Source organism: Dama dama, chromosome 21 (assembly GCF_033118175.1).
Source record: "Dama dama isolate Ldn47 chromosome 21, ASM3311817v1, whole genome shotgun sequence".
Lineage (NCBI taxonomy): Eukaryota > Metazoa > Chordata > Mammalia > Artiodactyla > Cervidae > Dama > Dama dama.
The window spans coordinates 26,846,288-26,863,332 of record NC_083701.1 but is presented as its reverse complement, the minus strand read 5'-3'; the positions used below and the strand labels follow the sequence as shown (position 1 = coordinate 26,863,332).

At 45.0% G+C, this 17,045-nt stretch overlaps 1 long non-coding RNA gene across 1 annotated transcript in view; it reads right to left on the bottom strand.

Annotated features, from left to right (window-relative positions):
* Positions 1 to 1,017: 1,017 nt before the first annotated feature.
* The window catches only part of LOC133042614 (uncharacterized), a 92,753-nt gene continuing 76,725 nt past the window's right edge, over positions 1,018 to 17,045 (bottom strand). Inside the window, exons 2-5 of the long non-coding RNA XR_009689538.1 lie at positions 13,488 to 13,542; positions 3,688 to 3,749; positions 3,509 to 3,594; positions 1,018 to 1,306 (exon numbers count right to left, since the gene is read on the bottom strand). This is a non-coding gene — a long non-coding RNA (uncharacterized LOC133042614). The remainder of the gene's footprint in view (positions 1,307 to 3,508; positions 3,595 to 3,687; positions 3,750 to 13,487; positions 13,543 to 17,045) is intronic.

Below are 17,045 nucleotides of genomic sequence, written 5' to 3'. Positions count from 1 at the left end.
GTCAGCCCCTTCTGCAGCTACAGGAGGCTTGTCACTCATGCCCGGGAACAATGACTTTCAGCTGCCCCAGAATTTCACCCTCCCAGTGCACTGTACTAAGTCGCCTCAGTGACCGACTCTATGACCCCTGCCAGCCTCCTCTGTCCATGGGATTCTCCAGGCAAGAATACTGAAATGGATTGCCATGTCCTCATCCAGGGATCTTTCCAACCCAGGGATTGAATCTACCTCTCTTAGTGTCCTGCACTGGCGGGTGAGTTCTTTACCACTAGCACCACCTGGGAAACCCCTAGAGTATCGACCTCCAAAAAAAGAGGAAGCATCACCCTTGGTGTCGACACAGCAGCTCCAGGGTCTGGCCCCAGCTGGCCCTAGGAGAGCCCATCTCTGTAGGACTGAGGGGACAGGCAGATCACGGTGGTTGGGGATTCTGGTGGGACCTGAGGGCAAGAAAGGGTGATCATGACATCCCAGAGGGCAGAAACTGCATAACCCAGCACGGCACATGTCCCCTCCAGCCAGGGATCCTGGCCCAGGCACCCAGGACCTCATCACTGCAGCATTAGAGGAAGCCCAGCTCAACAGGGGTCTGTAATGGGAGGGAGGGCAGGCTCCCCGGCTGACTCTTCCTGGGGGCCAGAGTAGAATCCTAACTAGGCTTCCCAGTAACCCAGAGAAGCTTGGGGACCACAGAATAGGAAAAGGCAGGTTTCCCCAGCATCTGGCCTCAGAAGACCAAGCTTAGAAAAGTGTGGAAAGGAACAGCAGGAAGTGCCATGACCTTGGCCCTGTATACCACTCAGGTCTTGCTGGACCAGAAATAAATAAGAGTGAAACTGAAGTGTGGCAGCTAAGCCAAATCTTTCAAGAGATCGCATCACAATGATAAAGCTCTCCTGGCCTTCCACACATCTGTTCCAAGGAGACACACACACAGACACACACACACACAGTTAGGTGCTGCAGTGAGGATGGTTACAGGGAAGTGTCTACAAAGAACAAGAAGGTTGTTTAGGCTTTACTCAGTGTCATTTATCTGGGGGTCATAGGAATACTTTTGAAATATTTAATTAGGCCACAATGTGTCCGTAAGGAAGGTATCATTATTCATCTTCCCCAACTGAAACAAAAGTTATGAGTGACTTTCCTCGGGCTCCTAGGGATGGGGGATTTTGAGCAGCGTGACGGTCACAGATTCTGAGCGCGGCCACAGGCTCACCTCTTCCCTTCTCCCGTGGCAGCCAGAGGTTTAAATCCACGTGGCTTAAGCTGATAAGTCTGGTCAGTGTCACAGAATGCTGGATTCCTAAAGAGGAGGAGAAATTTTAAATAGGAAAAGTATTTTTAGCTTAATCTCAAGGTCAGAATAAATTGTAGAAGTCATTGAATCCATTTCTCGCTCTAGTCCTGGCCCGCAGGGTTCTCTTTGAATACAGCAAGGCACAGGGAGCCGTCCCAGAAAACACTGGCTCCAACCCCAGACACTGCCAATTGCTAGATCATCCTATGTCCCATTAAGTTAGAATTAGTCTCTGCCGAACTCTACGCACTGCTTCTGCTTTTGCCTGTTGGAAATCATTCATGTTTTCTGCCTTACTTGCTTTCTTCTGGCTATTAGTAGTTAGGAACCTACTCTGTGCTGTGTATTAGCTTGGGCCCTGCAACCAAGCCCTGAACAAGAGAGAAAGTCCTTGGCCTCATGAGAGATTATGTTTTAGTGGATAAAGACAGGAGAAAAAGAAAACAGATGAACAAAAATTTCAACTCAAGCTAAGCCTTATAGAAGAACTGAAGCAGGGAGGGGTGGGGGCTGCTTTCTATGGGGCTTACAAAAGTCTCCTGTGAGCCCCTGAGAAGGCGGCATTCAAGCTGCAACGGGAATGTTCCTGTAACCACACAGCATGTTTCCAGCCCTCTTTCCTCAGCTTCTGCTCATGTTCAAAGCCAGACACCATGACGCTCACACTTGCCTGTGTAGGCATGTGTGGGCATGTAGACACAGCTGGCTTCTATCCTCTTGCTTAAATATCTCTGTTCCTCTATCATTTCAAATATACACATCTTTTTGTCATTGTATCTTAAAATATAGTGTTCATCTTAAAATATAGTGTTCAAAACTGGATTGTTGTTGTTGTTAGTCACTAAGTCGTGTCCGACTCTTTGTAACCCCACAGACTAGAGCCTGCCAGGCTCCTCTTTCCATGGGATTTCCCAGGCAAGAACACTGGAGTGGGTCTAAATTTGGTCTGACCGAGGTTTGTGTCCTCACTCTCTTGTTATGAACTCCACCCTTCCATTAACCAGATTTCTGTGCTTCCAGACATAGGCGTGCCAAAGTCACTATCAGCCTTGAAAACCTGTATCTCATTAGTTCTCCCAGGAAGCGCTCAGCCAACTAAGTATGTATAGTAAGTCTGTCACATGTGCTAAATGTGATCACTAGTACCCTGTGATTTTGTCACTTTGAGTGGAGAGGAAGACCTACATCTTACCTCTTTTCTGTTAAAGCCATCTTGCCACCCGGTTAATATTTTCTTTCTTTCTTTTTTAGTGCAGATATTGTCCTTAGGATTTAACTGGTCTTCTACATTTCACTCTCAGATTTGATAAGCAAGACACCAATAATCAGATCTGACTCGTAATAAAAGTATCTCCCAAGAAGAGACAGTAAAGGGTTATGGACAGGCAGTTATCAATTCATTTAAAATATAATGAGCCAGTCCACGTAAAAGAGAAACATGAAAGAAACTTGCTAAAATCCAAACACACCTACGCATTCATTCAAGACTCGATGAACAGGCTTCCCTCCTGGCTTGGTGGTAGAGAATCCGCCTGCCAATGTAGGAGACGGGGGTTCCATCCCTGGCCCCGGAGGATCCAAACATACCGCTGAGCAACTAAGCCCGCAAGCCACAACTACTGAGGCCCTCACCCTAGAGCCCAAGCTCTGCAACAAGAGAAGCCACACCAACGAGAAGCCCACACACCTTCTCTCGAAGAGTGTCGTCCCTGCTCACCACAACTAGAGAAAAACCTGTGTAGCAACAAAGACCCAGTACAGCTCAAAAAATAAATAAATGAATAAATAAAAATTTTTAAAAACTCACTTAGCACAAATTTGTGCAAAGGTGAAGCCATAGTTATAATAAATAAATTAATTAATTCACCTGGCTATTTAATACGAAAAAGACCCAATGAACAAAGAAAGAAGGTCTTTGTGGCATTAAACTGGTGCTGAGTCATGAATTTGAATACTCAAAAGCTCCCCTTTTGAAACTCTGTTCTAAATATGTGCTCTAGAATCTTTCCTATTCTATACATAGGCTCACCAGTTTAGGGAACATATATTTTTATTTTCCCCTTAAAAATTCCAACTTTAATCCCTGGATCATGTTCCAGGATCCCCCAGAGGTTGCTGACAGTGCTGCTGTAGTTGAAAATGAAAGTTTTTTTCTCAGTGTCCTAAGACAAAATCTATTTGGGACCAGAGGTTTAGAAAGTTACAAACCTAACAGCCTCACTTTTACAATCATGATCTAATGTTGGGTCCCTTTTATGGTCATCAGTCTGCCACTTCCAGTACAATTCTCATCCCTAAAAAAAAGAAAAAAAAATTAGGTAGAAAAGAGAAATTGAGCACTTCTCCATTTATTGCTTTTTGTGTATCTTTTTTTTTTTTGCTCATACCTTTTATTTGAGGATGTAGAGAAGTTCCCCAAGGGTAAAGCAGAAAGTGATAGAAAGGAAACCTATATAAGAAATAAATGAAAGACAAATACAGTGTCACTCACATGTGGAATATTAAAAAAGTGAACAAACCAAACCAAACAAAAACAAACACACAGACCCAAAGAACAGATTAGTAGTGACCAGAGAGGAGGGGCAGGGGGTGGGCGAAATGGGTAAGGGGGGGTGATATGGTGATGGATGGAAACTAAATTTTTGGTGATAAGCTGTAGGGTACACAGAAACAGCCATATAATGTTGTACACATGAAACTTATATCATGTTATAAGCCAATGTTACTTCAATTTAAAAAAAAATTTTTAAGTGAAATTTTACACTGATCTTTTTAGGATATTTTGAAAATTAAATTTCTAAATTTATATGTGCCTGATCTGACCACTACGCTGAGGAATTTCTTTAAGCCTCAGATGACATTCTCTTTCACACCCAAGGTTTTTATAATCACAAAGCGCTCTCTCTTTGATCTGGAATAATTCCACAGTAGCAGTAACCATTGTTGCTTCTTTTAACTTCCTAGAAATAGAACTGTCACCGAAAACAAGTGGAAAAACCTTTCGGCAGCTCTGTTTTCACTGAATGAGGCATCCAGTGAGGGGTCAGTATCCCCGGCCCTCACCTGTGAGTCGCTCCCTCCTCTAAGCCAGCCTTGGGGTTTGTGTGGGAACATGTGCCTCCCTTCCCCGCTGGGGCCAGGGAATTCCTCGTGGACAGACAACACCCCTCTGTTTCGCTCTTTTAACCTTGACCAAGAGACCGTCCCTCTTGTAAAGGAGGCATTCTCAAAAGAAGAAAGTCCTGTTTCAGTCACCCTTTTGCAAGGGTTTCTGCTGACCTGTTGATCAATCTAGTTAGCAGGAAAAGAATTCAAATGTGGGTTGCACCTAACTAATTAGGTATGTCCCTAAAACAATATGTAAAGTATGATTTTAACCCAGTGCTTTGTAAAGGCTCCACAGTCATGCTAATGATATACACACTGGTCAAAATACTGGTTAGTGTGTCAATATTCAACATATAAATACAGAAATAAAATATAAAAATATTTACTATATATATGCTATTTTCTGAATGCTGTGATTCTTAAGTGACTTGATATACAACTGAGGTCACAGAGTGAAGCTCCTCTTGTCTCCATGTTTATCTATGCTTTTTTGAATGAGGTAACTTGAAAAAAAGGAGAGGGAAAAGAAGAAACAAAGGAGGAAGGGGAGGGCTGATGTTATAAAGGATCTACCATGCTGCAGAGGTTTTATATGCCTAGTTGTGCATATTTGATGAAACAACTGTTACTATTACCCCATCTCACATCTGAGAAAAAAGGAGCTCAGATGAGCTCAAGAAAGTGAAAAAATTAGCAAAAGGCAGAGGTAGGATTTTAACCCATTTTCTTCTGATACCAAATCTCTACTCTTTCTGCCACCCCTGTTCTCTTAGGAACAAGGACAGAGGAGCCTGACTTACTGGACACCCCACTATTCTCATGACTCATCACTAACACATTTTCAAATGACTTGAAGATATTTTAATTCAAAGAAGAAGAAAAAAAAGACATGCATATTCCAAGCTATGCTTTGGGTTTTCTTTGGCCAGTTACAAACATTTCCCTTACCTGTTCCAGGTAGGCATTTGATTCAACCAACCAAACACATCAATCACTTCTACAAGAGCAGGAGAAATACTTCACTCCACATCCAGATGACTCAGCAGTAGAGTTTTTATGGTCTTCATGATTATCAAACTAGAGAGATTTCATTTACGCCAAAGCCAGGAATGTGGGTAAAACTCAGGATTTGAGCATGATCATACAAAGGAAAGAATGAATACCATCTATAAAGAAGTGCAACGATGTGAGGAACAGCAAAGTTTCCAATTTTTTTTGTGGCAGCAAGGAAACTTTACCCAATGAAATCATTATTGTTTAATGATAATTTAATCAGGATAGGGGAGAGGACATCTCTGGGTTTCACCTGACTGACTCAACTGTCCTTACCCTTCTCCTCTTGGTCTCTATAAATGTGCCCTTTTAAGTGGATTTAACTTTTTGAAATTTTTATTGGCTTATAGGTGCTTTACAATGTTGTGTTAGGTTCTACAGTACAGCCAAGTGAGTCAGCTATATAGATATTTGCTCAGTCGTGTCCGGCTCTTTGCAACCCTATGGACTGTCGCCCACCAGGCTCCTCTGTTCATGGGATTTTTCAGGCAAGAATACTAGAGTAGGTTGCCATTTCCTCCTCCAGGGGATCTTCCCAAGCGGGGGATCAAAACCGTGTCTCCTCCATTGGCTGGTGGAGTCTTTACCGCTGAGCCATCGGGAAAGCCACCTATACATATACTCTCTCCCTTTTGGATTTCCTTCCGTTTAGGTCACCACAGAGCACCGAGCAGAGTTCCCTGTGCGGTACAGTGGGTTCTTGTTAGTTATCTATTCTACAGACAGTAGTGTTATATGCCAACCTCCCTGTCTCAGTTCATCCCATCCCTCCCTTTCCCCTGTTGTGTCCACACATTTGCTCTCTATTTCTGTGCCTCTGTTTCTGCTTTGCAAATAGATTCATCTGTACCATTTTTGTCTAGATTCCACATATATGCGTTAATATACAATATTTGTTTTTCTCTCTCTGAGAGAACTCTCTACTTCCTCTTCAAACATTTTCTTAATTTGGACAGCCTGTGGACCATGGTGGCGACATCTCAGACATCTCAGAGCTGTGCTGAGGACTAGCTCGGGGTCTGGAACACTGATTCAGCATCTACAGAATGGAAACACAGAAAATGCAGACAGTCTCGCCCTTCTGGCCAAACAGGGAAGGATTCAAGGTCACTTTCAGCCTCCAGGGTGTGCCCAGGAGTCTGCTGCAGTGCAACAGGAAGCAAGGTGAGGAATGGCAGGTCAGTGGAGATGATGAAGGACAAAGAAAATGCTAAACATTTCTCCCTGCTCATCAACAGAATCAATATGGAAGGAGACACCTGTCGCCAAGGGGAAGAGCAAGGTGCCCGCCTCCCCTCACTCTCTGCTGTCTCGGCTTCCCTCATCAGGCTGCGATGCTCTGCCGCCTTGTAGATCACAGCCTCGCTGAAAACGTGCCTGCATCCTTAATACCTCCTCCTGCCTTCCGTCCCTCCTGCCCGGGTCCCAGGTCCGCAGCTCTTTGTCCCTACTGACTTCAGCCTTCATCTCTCCCTCCCGTGTCTCCTCCCGCTGCTGGCGGCGTCCCCACAGACAGTGCACGGTGCTGGGGAGGGAGTGGGGAGGTGGGGATACCCGGCCACCGCGTTCAGCGGCTCCGGCACCATCTTTCAGCGGGAAGAAGGTGTCATCAACTGATAAAATGCCAAATGACAATTCATTTGCATTCTGGGGAACAGAAATTGTTAAATATTTCATTCCTATCACCTGCTCCTTTTCGGGGCAACCACCACACGGCAGAAAGGGCTCCCCCGAGAAATGCTTGAAAGGTCGGCGCCCGCAGAGGGCGCGGGTCCCGATGCTCTGCATCGAGGCTGGGCCCCGGGGCCTCCCGCTCCGTCGTCGATGTCTCAATGCTGCCCTCTGCTGGGCTGTGGAGGCGCTGGCAACGCCCCGAGCGGAGAGGCGCGGCCACCCTGCGGTTAACGGAGAGGATTCACCTCTGTTAACCGGACGCGGAGATCACAGATGACCCCTCATTGGAGATCACACCAGCCCATCCTAAAGGAAATCAATCCTGAGTATTCACTGGAAGGACTGATGCTGAAGTTGAAGCTCCAGTACTTTGGCCTCTGATGTACAGATCCGACTCACTGGAAAAGACCCTGATGCTGGGAAAGATTGAAGGCAGGAGAAGGGGGTGACAGAAGAGGAGATGGCTGAACGGCATCAACAACTCAATGGACATGAATTTGAGCATGCTCAGGGAGATGGTGAAGGACAGGGAAGCCTGGCGTGCTGCAGTCCATGGGGTCGAAAAGAGTCGGACACAACTGAGCGACTGAACAACACCTGTGCCCGGTACCAAGGAGCATGTGGCTGTATAAAAGGGGCACAGCAGAAATTCACTGCCTTCAAGGGCATCCTGTCTCACCCTGTGGATGCTCAGCTGCTCTCTTTGCAGTGCGGGCCCTGCTACCTGCGCCTAAGCTGTCAGTGCACAGATGAAGAAAGCCTTATGGCCAGGACTTCCTCCCTGAAAGAGATCTGCTTGTGGAACAAAGGCATGTGTGTGTTGCAGGGGTGAGGGAAGGTTCCTACTAGGAAAGAGTGAAACACTCAGATTTGGGGTCCAGGGTTAAACTACACATTCACTCCAGCTGGGGACCACCATCCCCCCCACAGAGCATTCCAAGGGACCAAGCCCTGCCCACCTAGTCAACCCCCCTCCCAGGCTGGGTTCCAGGCACTGCTCTCCCAGCAGTCACCCCAACTTGCCCCTCTCCCACTCCACAACCCATCTATTGGTCTTCTGACCAGTCTTTCCACACCAGCCCTCCTTCCCAAGTCCATCCTTCACTCCACCCAAGGAAAGCTACATTACATGATGCAATTAATGTAAAACTCTTCATACAATGCTTGGTACAGGGGTAAGTACTCAAAAGAGTTTAGCTAGAAATGTAGTTACATCTGAACATCCACACCCTGCCCAGTAAATGCTTTTAGGGTTTCCCTACACCTCAGATAAAAATCAATGGGCATCTGCTTGACTCTCTACTTCCTCTTCAAACATTTTCTGAAGCTTTATAGACCAGCCATGGAACCCCTGGGCTCCCCATGCACACCATGGGTCTGATATCTGCCTGTGGTAACGCTAATCCCTTCATCTGATAGACCCTCTCCCAGCCTCTTCATCTGTTTGTTTATCCAAGACTCAAGCCTTCCTGAAGGCCTCATCTCCTTCAAGAGTTTCCTAAGTGTCTGTTAGGAGTCTGTCCGCTCTCCATTTCTGAGCTTCTTGAATTCCAGGACTGTCTGAGTCATCTTTCTATCCCCTACCTCGCACAGTTGGAGAATCACCGCATGTTCACTGCATGAGTGGATGAATCAAGGCAAGGAAGAATGCATGCCCCAGAGGAGTCCCAGAGGCACCTACCTGCCCCAACCATCTCCTTGTACTTGCCAACTCACAGTCTCGTGACTTAATCTGCTCCTGTGAGGGCTGGAAAGGATCGAGCATCACCACCCGGAAGGCTTTGTTCAGTAAAGTTCACCTGGACCTTCAACTCCTTTGCTTAGATGATGATGTGACGTCAAGCTACTTTGGCAAAGGGAAGTGATTTTTGGAGGAGGAGAGGAGAGAGGGGTTCTGAAAACTTGACCATGGCAGAAATCATTCTGGTGGGAGCACAGGACTTTAAGACCCAGGAGAGAGCTATTCAGACACCAGGCACAAAAGGCAAGAAGAGAGTGTGGGAGCTTTGCAGAGGGGCTTAGAGGAGAGAAAAATGGGCTGAGTCCATGTATGTGCCAAATACTCCTCAAACTCCTTCTAAACCTCACGCCAGCCATAGAAAGTTGTGATCCTCATTTTCTCAACGGGAAACTGAGACTCAAATGGATTTGGTTTCAGACCTGAGGTCACATACCACTAAGTGACAGCTCTAAGATTCAAACCCAGGCTCCCTGACTTCTAAGCCCGCATTTTCCCGTTACATTAATGTTTGCTCTGCTCTGAGAAGAAAGGCAGAAGTGAGATGGAGCAGGAGCCTCTTTCCTTGTCCCCTCACCCCCACCGTGTCCTCTGCCTGCTTTTTGTCTGTGGAAACCTTTAGTCAAAGAATAAGTTCAATCAGAGAAGTAAGAATCGCAAAAAGAAAGGAGAAACAGTCAAAGGAGACCAAATAATAATAATGTAGTCATTAAGCATAGTCAAGGACCTTTAGTTCTTTCTCAAGGGCTATAGATGATATTCTGAGCCATATCCTGTGAGTTGTCTTGTAGATACTAAAGCACCAGGTGGAGAAGTTGACCAGATGGCAGGATGACTAGACTATACTCAGGACATGAACTGCCACAATTTCGAGAATTGATTGCAAAGAAATGGGAAAAAATGGACCCTGGAACTGAAGATTAACTGTACCTAAAACAACCAAGATGAAGCTGGTCAGACCAGCGATGATAGTTTGAAAATGACTGTTAGAGATGACTATGCTGTTTCTGCCTGTAGCACCCTCACTCTGTCTAAAAGCTCTCCCCCTCCTCGTTGCTGGCATCTGAAACTTTCCTTTCCACCAACCTGGCCTGTTTATTGGCTTTTGAGCGGTGAGCAGCCAGACCCCACACAGACTCTCTGTAACAAAAGCACCTAACACAAGCAGGAACTAACCTCCCACCTCTGAGTAAAGTGGGCTAGCCCTTCTGAAGGCCATCATCCTCTCCATCGTGGAAGTCTGCTGGATTTCTCCATCTCTCCATTTCTCCATTGAATACTAAGGGTCTCCTGTAATTCAGTCCCCTTCCTAGCTGCCAGCCTGCACATGTCCTAGGTATGATGAGGATCAATAATTGAAGAGTCTCATTTCCCGTCTTACAGAGATGACATCCACTTTCATATACCCGTTCACGAGGAGATGTGAAATGCTGCCTCATCCATCACTTTCCATCACTGGCTCATGCTTCATTAGGCATCAGTAGAATTAAATAGCAGTAACTAAAGAGATCTAATCGACTATTACAATCTTCAGGGACGAAATCTGAGCTCACAGATTGGTGTTTCAGGAAAACCCAGATTTGTGTCTGAACTTAGATCATGAAACGTGTGTTGCCGTGAACCGGGGGCTGAGAGGTAAGAACCGGAGTGTGCCGTGTCAGTGGGGATTTCCAACGCTCAAGTCCCCCTCGCCATCAAGAGCCACTGAGTTCCACGTGAGGTTCATATGACCCTCTGGGCAACAGTCAGAAACAGCAGCCTGAGAACAGTGCTCTGGTGTCCATTGCCATCACCGGGAGGGTTATGAAAATATAGGTATCAGCGCCTCACAATTCCTGCAGTTTCTGATTCAGTGGGCCTGGGGAAATTTAAGAATTTTGGTTTCCTAAAAAGTGGAAGCAGTGGCAGATTTTATTTTCTTGGGCTCCAAAATCACTGCAGACGGTGACTGCAGCCATGAAACTGGAAGACGCTTGCTTCTTGGAAGAAAAGCTATGACAAACCTAGACAGCATATTAAAAAGAAGATACATCACTTTGCTGACAAAGGTCCTTATAGTCAAAGCTACGGGCTTTCCAGTAGTCATGTACGGATGTGAGAGTTGGACCATAAAGAAGGCTGAGTGCCAAAGAATTGATGCTTTTGAACTGTGGTGCTAAAGAAGCCTCTTGAGAGTCCCTTGGACTGCAAGGAGATCAAACCTGTCGATCCTAAAGGAAATCAACCCTGAATTTTCATTGGAAGGACTGATGCTAAAGCTGAAGCTCTAATACTTTGGCCACCTGATGCAAACAGCTGACCCTTTGGAAAAACCCTGATGCTGGGAAAGATTGAAGGCAAAAGGAGAAGAGGGCGGCTGGGGATGAGATGGTTGGTGGCATCACTGACTCAACAGACGTGAGTTTGAGCAAACTCTGGGAGATAATGAGGGACAAGGAAGCCTGGCATGCTGCAGTCCATGGGGTTGCAAAGAGTCAGACACAATTTAGTGACTGAACAATAACAACGATTCCCCAGTGATACTGACGCTATTGGTCTGGGGCTCATTCTTGGAGCATTGCAGCCCCAGATCAGTTGTGGCCAGAGTGAAAAAAAGAGCCCAGCAGAGGGAGCACGGGCTTGGAGGGTTCCCTGAGCACCCCCAGTGGCTTCATCCTTAACTCACAGTGGTCACCAAGGCATGTCTACTAGAGTTACTTTCCTGTTTTTAAATGCATTTTTGGCACAAGCTAGGATCCACTGAGAGCTTCCCAGGTGGTTCAGTGGTAAAGAATCTGCCTGCCAATGCAAGAGATGTGGGTTCAATCCCTGGGTTAAGAAGATCCCCTGGAGGAAGAAATGGCAACCCACTCCAATATTCTTGCCTGGAGAATCCCATGGACAGAGGAGACTGGCAGGCTACAGTCCATGGGGTCACAAAGAATCAGACTCAGCTAAGCATGGGCTTAGTTGCTTTGCAGCATGTGGAATCTCCCCAAACCAGGGGCAGGCAGATTCTCAACCACAGGACCACCAGGGAGGTCCTAAGCACAGCTTCTGGCCCCTGGTAGATGCTTTATATGAGTAAAAACGCTAACTGCTAAGCTGACACGAGAACGTCACAGTGCCGTTGAAGGATGCTGGCTCTTGAAGGACTAAGCCATGCCTGACCCACTTGACACCTGGATTATTGCAGCCACCTCCTCGCGGGGGTTGCTGTCACTCATCTCCTCCCTGTCTTGCATCACTCTCCCTTCTGCTACCAGAAGGATGTCTTAAAATACAAACATGTTCAGGTCAAAAAGCTCTGGTGTGTAATGGTGTATGCACTGTTATGATGGTATCTCAGCCCAGGGTCACAGACGCAAGTGACCTCCCCAGGGGACAACACTGGCCCATCAGAGGGGGATGTGGGGTTGAGGGTGGTCATTGTGGGGGTCTCTGGCCTGGGATTCAAGCACAGACCCTGTGTAGAATGATCCCTGGGAATGCCCACTTGATAATCTGGAAGTAAAAAGGGTTTGCTTAGGACATTCAGGCCTGAAATAGGCCCTGAGCCAAAACTCCTAACCTGATGAATAGTGCAATTACTATGATTTGATTCATCTGAAATTTTGGAGATGCCTTAGGCCTCTGCCCTGGCAGCAATTTACAGACAAAGGAAGAGGCCAAGGGTGACTGCCAAGGAGCCCCGTGGCAACCACCTTCCAGAATTCTGAGAAAAGTCCAATGATCCTTCCAACAGCAGTGATGGGCGTGGGGAGCCTGTGGCCTGGACATTTCAAACACTTGACCTGGAGCTTCTTGAAGCTCTTCAGGGACTTCCCTGGTGGTCCAGTGGCTAAGACTCTATGTTCCCAATGCAGCAGGCCTGGGTTCAATCCCTGGTGGAGGAACTAGATCCCACATGCTGCAACTAAGGCCTAATGCAGGCAAATTAATAAAATAAAATATGAAGAAGGTTCTTCAGAAAGTGTTCTCTCCTTTGCCTTCCTTCACCCCATCAGACAGTCCTGTGAATACATGTAACTGCCTTTTAACAAAATTGCAGACACAGACAAAACAAAGCAAAATCAGTGCTATACTAATTATATTTTAGAAACTTATTTCCTCACCCGAGATGCCAAATTATTATTCATTCTGTTGGCTTCTAATCTATTTGGCTTAAGAGCTTTTTTGATTGATGACAGATATGTGAACTAATTCATTATCTATTCATCCATTCACTCTGGTAGTCTTTATTCACTGTCCACAGAATGCTCGTCATGAATTGGGATGATTTGATGCACACAAAGGCTCCATGTTGTTCCCGATATTTTATGGAATATACTGATCGACAGTGGAACTTTGTAATACATATGTGCTTTTTAACTCTTTAAATCAATTGCTCAGTCAGGATTATGAAAAAAGAAAAACCATGTATTTAGATTCAAACCAAAGCATATATTAATGTTGTTTTAGAGAGGTGTGGTGCTTTGAAAATATGTCTGCAAATTTTAAGTCCTGGAGAGATAGCAGTGGGTACACCTTGCCTTTGAGCCTGGTCCAAACTCAATGACTAGCTGACCAACCAAATTTGGCAGAAATGGTGCTACAAGAGTTCTGAGACTGTCAAAAAAGTGGGGTGGTTTTTACCTGGTTCTCTGGAACAGTCAGGACCTCCCAGGTGGCTCAGCGGTAAAGAATCCACCTGTAATGCAGGAGACGTGGATTCAGTCCCTGGGTTGGGAAGATCCCCTGGAGAAGGGAATGGCAACCCGCTCCAGTATTCTTGCCTAGGAAATCCCGTGGACAGAGGAGCCTGGCCGGCTATAGCCCATGGGATTGCAAAGAGTTGGACACGACTTAGCAACTAAACAGCAATAGCTGAAACAGTCAAAGTGAAGCCCTAAGTCTCTGCATAGTCTCTGCATAGGAAGAGAGGTTCTACCACCGATAGGCCGCCATTCTGTGAGGAAGCCCAAGTTAGCCTGCATGGGAAGATCGCATGAGAGGCCCTGAGACAACCAGGACAGAGAGAGAAAGGGAGGGGGTGTATACCTGCCTGCACAGATCCAGCCTCCAGCCCCACACTGCTGCAGCTCCAGTTCCTGGCCAACGAAACCATTCAGTGGACACTATAGTATGTCAACCCTGAGAAGTCTTCCTGACCCTCAGAAACAGTGATTGATTACAAAATGATTATTTTGTATGATGATTATTAAGTTTGGAACTGGCTTATTACACAGCAACAGACCAGTGATATGGAAGTAAACGCAAGATTTTCAATATTCATTTCTACTGCTCTCATGAGGAGTAGTCCAGCTGACTTTCCCTGGTGGCTCAGTGATAAAGAATCTAGTTGACAAAGCAGAGGATGATGGGGTTTGAGCCCTGGTTCTGGAAGATTCCACATGCTGAAGAATAACTAACCCTGTTTGCCACAACTACTGAGCCTGTGCACTAAAGTCTTACTCCACAACAAGAGAAACCATTGCAATGAGAAGCCTGTGCACCACAAGTAGAGAGTAGCCCCTACTTGCAGCAACCAGGAGATAGCCCATGTGCAACAACAAAGACACAGTGCAGCCAAAATAAATGAATAAAATTTTTTAATTAAAAAAATGCTCCAGAAAATATTTCTTATTAACTGCAAAATAACAAACCACCTTTTTCCTCTTACATTTGACCAATTATTTCTCTGAATAGTTAATGTGTCATGTGCCCTTAAGTACTATTGGGCTTCTCTATCATGCTTGACTCTCAGAAGATTATTCATAAGTAGAGACTCCAACTTGCTTACATTTAAAAGGAATCATGGTTAAAGGAAGAAGCAGTAACCACAGGTTTAGCCAACATATAAACATCAGAATCCCTTTTTGCTTATTTTTTAAAAAATAAATCGTCAAAGAGACTGTAGGATGCTGAGCTTCTTATCTGTTCCTCCAGCAAACGGGGACCAGGTCAACCCCTGATGGTAAGAAAACAGTTTTCCTAAGCAGGTTAATATGGCAGGTAACATTCAGCAACATGCTCTTCAGGGGTTTGGGCTGGAGGGTGAGAAGGAAGGTATAGACAGCAAAGAAAAAAAAAGCAAATTCTATTCATGTATCAGTGAAGCTATTGAAAGTCAAGGCTGATGGAAACACTGGGACAGGTTGAGAAGCTCCAGGGTATAGACGGAAGAGCACAGATGGAGACCATGCTTGATGGCTTGGTGCCCTGGCACAAACCCTCTGCCTCTTTCTCCTCTGGATCCTGGATTTCACACCATGTTACGTAACTCACCAAATCAGAGCTTTGTATTGCAGGAGCCTGCAATAGTTAAGAAGACAGAGCAATTGTTAGAGAAAAGGAATATGGAGAAAGGAGCCCTATATAAGGAGGGAAAGATTCCAGAAAAAAGGATAGATGGTAAAGACAATGAAACAGACCCAACTCTGTGGCTAGTTCTGACTGTACAGGACTGTGAAGGAATTCCCTGAAATACTTCTTGAGGGGAATGTGGCATAAAATGGAGAGTGAAGTGATCTAGCAATATGGAATATAGAGTTTCGTAAGAAAGTAAAATTTGTGTATAGAGTAATAGCTGCAGATATTCAAACAATAAAGTCTGAGGGTAAAGGGGGAAAAGCATCTAAAAGATCATAAAGAATAAAATCGAACCCACATGCCTGTGGAGTAATTCAGGCTTACCCCTCAATGACTAAATGACATCCAAGAAGAAGTTAAGTCACAGGAATTCTTTCAGGACTGCATATATCTATGCACAAATCAGTTATCACTTCTAGGAAATAGCTTTGGACCTAGGTGATCGTATTCAGCAAGAACTCAAAAAAATCAGATGTTTGGTTATGTTGTTGCTGTTTAGTCGCTGAGTCATGTCCAACTCTTTTGCAACCCCATGGATTCTAGTCCACCTGGTTTCTCTGTCCTTGGGATTTTCCAGGCATGAATACTGGAGTGGGTTGCCACTTCCTTCTTCAGGGGATCATTCCAACCCAGGAGTCAAGCCCATGTCTTCTGCGTCTCCTGCATTGGCAGGTGGGTTCTTTACCAATGAGCCACCTAGGAAACCCATATTTGGTTATACTGATCCCAAAAATCTTCTTGAAAAATAGAGTAAAATTAATCAACACCCAGAGCAGCTGGTTAATGAGCTTTCAAAATAACTAATGTTTTTCCCTCTTGTTGCGTCCTAGATCTTCCGTGTATATTTAAACGTGGTGTGTATAAACCCAGCCTTTTTTGGCACCAGGGACAGGTTTCGTGGAAGACAACTTTTCCCTGGATCAGGGGTGGGGGCGATGGTTTCGGGAAGATTCAAGCACATTACATTTATTGTGCACTTCATTTCTATTATTATTGCATCACCTCCACCTCAGATCATCAGGCATCGGATCCTGGAGCTTGGGGACCGCTGGTATAAAGGGAAAGAGAGATGCGAGACCATGACACAGAGCTGGTCATGACTCAGACATGACACTAGCCTGGCAGGGCAGACCTCCGCAAAGTTCACGGTGGGGCTCTGAGGAAGCTTCGAGAACTTAGTGATCTCTGTCTTTGTACACTTATCATTCATTTCCAAACCTTTCACCATAAACTATATTAACTTTGGAATCAGACCAGGAAAAAAAAAAAATGCCCTTGAAAAAGACTCTGCTCCATTTATCAAACCAGCAAGGCTATTTCTCATTAATTGTTGTTTTAATATTAATTAAGAACATTTATATAACTTTGAAAAATCAAACTAAAATATATTATCTGTCATAGTATTTCACTGCCTGTGTCTCAGAGGTGTGTCTTCCTATTAATCTCCCCAGCGTATTTGCATATCTCTGTTTTAAATTCTCTGATAGAAAACCTTCCTGTGTACTAAGTAGGACATTGTCCTGACCCTGAAAAAAAAAAAAAAATGAACTCTTTAGATTCAAAAATCCCTTCGGACAGAATTTAAACAATAGCTGAAAGTTTGTTGCCTGTCTGTTTGTTTTAACTCTCCCAAGAATGAGTCCTTGTGCCTCGGTCAAGTGACCTAGTGTTCTTTTAATCATGTGTTTTAAAGGGGAAAAAAAAAAAAAATCACTCGTCTTTTTCAGTCAGTTTGAACTAAGTGAGAAAAGAAATATGATCTGGAAGAGACAAACCAAAATGAGGAACTGAATATACATCATTTTTTTTTTTTTTAGTTTTAGTTTTGAGTAACCCCTTATG